General features: G+C 40.5%; 1 long non-coding RNA gene across 1 annotated transcript; it reads right to left on the bottom strand.

Moving 5' to 3' along the window:
- Positions 1-2,405: 2,405 nt before the first annotated feature.
- Positions 2,406-4,979, bottom strand: LOC109616658. The gene is made up of 2 exons (XR_002197892.3): positions 4,818-4,979; positions 2,406-4,019 (listed from the first exon to the last, which is right to left on the bottom strand). It is a non-coding gene; the product is annotated as an uncharacterized LOC109616658 (long non-coding RNA).
- Positions 4,980-5,623: the final 644 nt, after the last annotated feature.

The following is a 5,623-nucleotide window of genomic DNA, read 5'->3' as shown; positions in this document are numbered from 1 at the left end:
TTTCTCAATAGGTTTCAGGTATGGTTTCGGTGGCGCAGGGGAGCGCTGGAGGACGTCCAGCAGAGCAGAACACACACAAACTGGATTGTAGTGGTCATGCAGTGGTGGGTCGAGTGAAAGAGAGCGGCCACATTTTCTCTCCACATCACAGGAAACCGCAGGCCTCAGTTTTGAGGAAATCACGCACAGTCTGTCATGATGGACTGAGTAGGAGATATGGAGAGAGAGAGAAAGACAGAGGAAGAGCGAGAGAGCGTGAGGTGGCTGGACTGAAAAAGTAAAAAAGGAATTTGACAAGTCCATTTAGTTTCTAGAACAGAGGTGAGGATAGTCAAACAGAGGTATAGGCAGACACATGAGGATGTAAATAAAGGAATAATGGACAAAGCACTACGAGAGGGGGTTTTAGGAGAAAGCCCTTGAGTTGAGTCTACCTCTGAAACAGATAAGATGGGAGCCTTGGACTGACAATGGGGCTTTTGTCATGTGATAAGGGGTGGATCAAGTTCCCACAGCAACGAAGACTGTGGGGTCAGTCTGTGTATGTCTCGGTGTATTTGAGAATGGGCTGCATATATGTGTGTGTCCGTGTGTGTGTGTGTTTCTTGGCGGGGTGTGGGGGGGGGGGGGGGGGGGGGGGGGGGTTGAGGGGCAGGGTTCTACAGGTGCAGACCAGATCACAGAGGGTCCTTGTTTCAGTCTGTGGCAAACCAGGGATGTAGGGACAGAAAAAATGTGTCTCCTCACATTCAATAATTTACCTGCCAGAGTAAATAGTTTTGTTTTCCCACTGTTTGTCTCCTCCATAACCATGAGCACCAAAACAAACAAACCACCAAGCCCCAGTGGACAGTACGCTGAGTGCTGCCAGACACCATCATTGGAGCACGATTGAGGATAAGAGTGGATTACTGACACAAAATCCCGATCAGAGCTCGTCTCTCAACATTTTGCAAACAGAGGATTTAAAGATTTAGTTTAATCCAAGAAGCCTATTTTTGGTGAAAAAATTAGTTATTTCTTCAAGACTAATCTTAATATGTTGACTTAAACATACCTTATATGGTGGGTACTGGGTAAAACAATAAAGCTTAAGTCTATACTCTTCTTTACTAATATCTGAATTTTACTTGACATATAGTTCATTCGTGTTTAATCCACAATAGAAAAATGTACTGCATTGGGCAATATTAAAAGAGAAACATGTTCTTTTGCCTGTGATTTCATAAGTTGGCATTTCAGGATGGCCTCCTCGCCCAACATGTCTGAAAGCCACAACTGGCTCACGCTGATTCTAACGCTCCATCTGGGCCTTTCCAATAGTTAAAAGATGGTCAGGTGTTAGGTTCAAACCTCACTGGCACTTGTCTTCACAGTGCAGTGGTGAAGTTATAATGTTTCTTCACTGGGGCACACTGCACCACAGAGTTTTCCTGTTTTTTCACCTGTTCCATTCCAAGGATGAAGATATCTTGAGAAAAGTGGAACATTTGTCGTAAACTGTCAGAGTGTTTTATGGTGGCTCGCCATTAATTCCATTATATTACAACTGAAGAATCATCATAACATACAGTACCTTTATATCCATCATTTGAACAGCAGCTTTACTGCTGTTCTGTAGTGTTACCGTAACCCTGTGCTCAGAGCAGTTCAGCATTAGTGCAGGAAACAGCAGGCACGCAGGAGGATTTCATGCCCAAATAGAGGAAACTCTTGAGAAAATGTGTGCACAGCAGAAACCATAGAGCCCAGACAAATCGGATTGAGTTAGAGGCCCTTTTAGTGAAGCTCTTGTGTCTTGTGTTTCATTGAATGTTTTGTTATTTGAGCAATACATGTCAATAAGTGGCAATAGTTGGAGATGCTGTAGTTTGCTGATTACCTTGCTGTCAGCCACCTTCACTGAGCATCACTTTGATCCTTAACCAGATTAAAGGGACTTTAGGAGATTAACCAATTTGGTTGATGCTGTAATCCTGGGCATAGGTGGTTTAAGTAACTGATAATATCATTTGCTCAGCTCACGGGGGAACAGAGGTAATCGCTATAAAAACATATAAAATATTAAATTGGAACAAATGATGATTTGTGTGCAGTGCCAGTATTTTTCCCGAATCCACAGTCAAACACTGTCCTCTGCGTCCAAATCTGAATATACAATAGACATGTTCTTTATCATGGGATGTAAATTAAATTAAGGCAACTTAGATGGTCATGTTACCATGACTACCCAAAGAATGCAAAACAGTAAGTGCTATTATGAGGACATTATATAATGTCCAACCAGTGTTACCTTTGTAAATCCCTGCTAGGCCTGGGTCTGTTGTAGACATTGGACCTGGAAATGAAAACATTCTTGGCGTTTTAAGAACTTTAAAAAACAGGTAAATTAAGAAACAAGTTAGTCAAAATTATGTTCACACTTTATTGTACAAGAGCATAAGACATCATTTTTGTTATAAGTACATTTCAAAGCTGGATTGAACATGACAATACAAAAAAAAAAGACTAAAATAATTTTACATCACTGACTTAAACAATTAAATCTAAGTTCCACAATAGCCTATTGAATTACACTTTAATCAGAAAGACTAAATCACTAGTGTATATCAAGCCTCTGACACAGTTAAGTACTCTTGAACGCATACTTTCCACAGATCAGACAAAATGATAGGCCTTCATTATTTTCCAGTGTGCCTCAACCAACATTTCCGTTGGTTTCCCAGGCACAGCCAGAATGTACACTTCACACGATTTTACAAAACTGTCCAAAGCTACTCCATACGACACAGAAACAGTGGGACCAACCGAGTCAATGGATGCGTCAGAGACGTATAGAAAGGAAACGTCCGACGTACAGGCAAACACGCAATATTTGTATCCAAACGCGTCTCTGATAATCTCTCCTACCATGCGTAGGCGGTCCCCCAGAGCAAGACATCTCACTGGAAATGTTTTTTGGTCTGGGAGAGCGTTTCGGGCGATGGCTCTGGTGTGATTAGTGCCCATGTCGCAAGCAGAAAACATTAGCCAGTAGAATTTCTAAATCTGGGGTACCAAATAGTCAAATATATTATTCCAGTACATTCCAATAGCTTCTCCAACATGAGTCTTTACGCAACGTTACCTGGCACAGCCCGTAAGCAGAACCATGAAACGTGTTTTACTTTCATATACCTAGTAAAGACAATAGCAGCTCAAGACACTGACTTGTATTTTCGTTAAGCTTTTCTAGATTAAGTAAACAGCTTGCTACACGTTTTTGTAAGAATCCCCAGGTTTTGAAACTTTTGTGAAATTGGCCGTCTGGATCAAAACATTGGGGTCGTGTAATCTAAATCAGATGTCTCTAGTTCGTAGTCTGTTGCTGCATTTACACAAAAATCCCAATTCTGATATTTTTCACCCAAGCATCATCGATCTTTGTCAGATCAAAAGATCAAAAGCTAAGCCTTGTGAAAAGAAAAAAAAGCATCAGAATTGAGCTGCCTCTAACGCCAAAGATTAAAATTAAATAGGCTATACATACTCAACATAGCATGCCTATTTGGTCCACACCATATAGGGATTGCTGCCAGTTCCCACAGTAGGCTTACGTGGCCTATTGGTTTGAGTCGGCCTGGTAGGAGCGCAACGGCAACTCCCATCAGTGAAGTAGAAATGTGATCTGGTCCCCACTTTCAACCTCCCAATTCCAATAAATGCCGTTCGATAATTTAGAAAAATGTGCTGTTGGTGAAAAACTGTTTTAGGCCGCCTGTGTTGGTCTTGGTAGTGGTCTGTTCGATGTAGCTATGTAAACGAAGCCTCTAGAAGCGGCCCTGCAGGAGTGATCCCACCACCACCGGGATAATGAGCGAGAACACACTGGACTGCAAGGACGTGCTGCCTCCTTTTGAAGTGCTGTTTGACACAGATACATCTCTCAACGTGGTCATACTGTCACTTCCACCGACTGTTCCGTTCGCGGTTGAGGCTGGGGAGTCTGTGGAGTTTGTAGAAGCGTTTTGCCCGTGAACCTAAAACAGGACAGTAGAGGCGCATCACTGACTAGGCATTCGCCACAAAGTTCACATAACAACTAAAAAACTTCACCTGAAACATTTGCAGTATGGACAATTGATTAGTGCACATCACTCCAGTCGCGCTTACATGGCAAAAACAAAAACTGCGTAAAAGTTTGCTGGCTGTATGTAGGCTACACGGAGTAGGCTAAACATCCTTTAGCAATATTTTCACCCAAAATACTTAACAGATTTTAGACATGTTAGGCTTGTGTTTTCAGAGCCTACGGAACAATTATATCAAAACGTTGTATGGAAACATGGATCTTAAATGAAATTATCATAAATGCATCATACATAAACACATACATCATACCTATATATTAACGATTCAGTATGTATCTGTTCGCTTCTTTCTCCAATTAGTGCCTGCTTGATTTCAACATATTTTTTCTCCATCTGACTGAACTCATTTAAAAAAAGTTATCTATCTGGATCATGCCTATATGATAAGATTGGAGCCACAGAATATAACCCATTCAAGTTATTGTAAACCCATTCTATTTATATGCATTAAATCATACACGATATGCAACATTTACATAGGCCAATTTAACGACCCATGATGTGGTTGAAAATAAAACCCGTCGTTTTATTAATAAATATTACTTAGATTTAAATAGAAATTGTTACATCTGTGGAAATGGCTTAGCCTATTTTCCAGAATAATGAGTATCCGAATTTTATTAAATCAAAGCAGCGTATTTATAAATTCAACATGGTAAGCAGTAATTCTAGAAGAAACGTTCTTACCTGTGATAAAAAATTCATGGCAAGGAGAAGGAATCCAATATATACCGTCAACATTTTAGTCATTTTGCTTATATTTTTACTTATTTAAGCACAACTTTTACTTAGTGTGACTGCAGTCTGTGGCTTTTATCGCGTGAATGGCTTGAGGACAAATCCAGCGAGTTTTATACTCCTACTCAATGTGATCAGAGCGTTTCCCCAAAACCACCTGCCCTGCTCATAGAAATTCAAAACACTTGAAACCGCCCATTAACTACACAATCTTATGGTTAAGTGCGACTGTCAGCATACCCTTGTTTATTTTTTCCTACGATCAGTAATTACAACATTCATGTTTTTAAGAGATTCGGTTTTCCACCATTAACATGATGGGGCCATTTTCTGCATTACTAGAGTCGCATAAGTGTTAAATAATATGCATTCAAATGTATTGCCTGATAAATGCCAAAGAAAACAGAAGAAGGTCTTATAGCGACCTCTTGCGGGAAATTTAAAATATTTCTAAATTGTAGTTAATCCGAATGTCCGCCTCATTCTGATCAGAGCAGGGATGGTGACCGAGCTGAAAGGGAATAATGCTTTCAAAGCCATTTAGCAATCTATGTAATTGGTACCCAGGGGAAAATAGGGATGGGTCATGTTTTTTCCCCCGTTTAAATACTGGACAGTGATCTGTTTTTTGGACGGAAATCATCTGCATAGCAAGTTAACTTAATTCACCCTATTAACCACACCCACATTGCATGCTGGGTAGGACTCGCCTTTTATTACGTTTGTCCTTATCTTACTACTACTGGCCATCAACT

This window comes from Esox lucius, chromosome 15 (genome assembly GCF_011004845.1).
Source record: "Esox lucius isolate fEsoLuc1 chromosome 15, fEsoLuc1.pri, whole genome shotgun sequence".
Lineage (NCBI taxonomy): Eukaryota > Metazoa > Chordata > Actinopteri > Esociformes > Esocidae > Esox > Esox lucius.
Note: the sequence above shows the minus strand (reverse complement) of the source record. Positions and strands in the feature narration are given on the sequence as shown.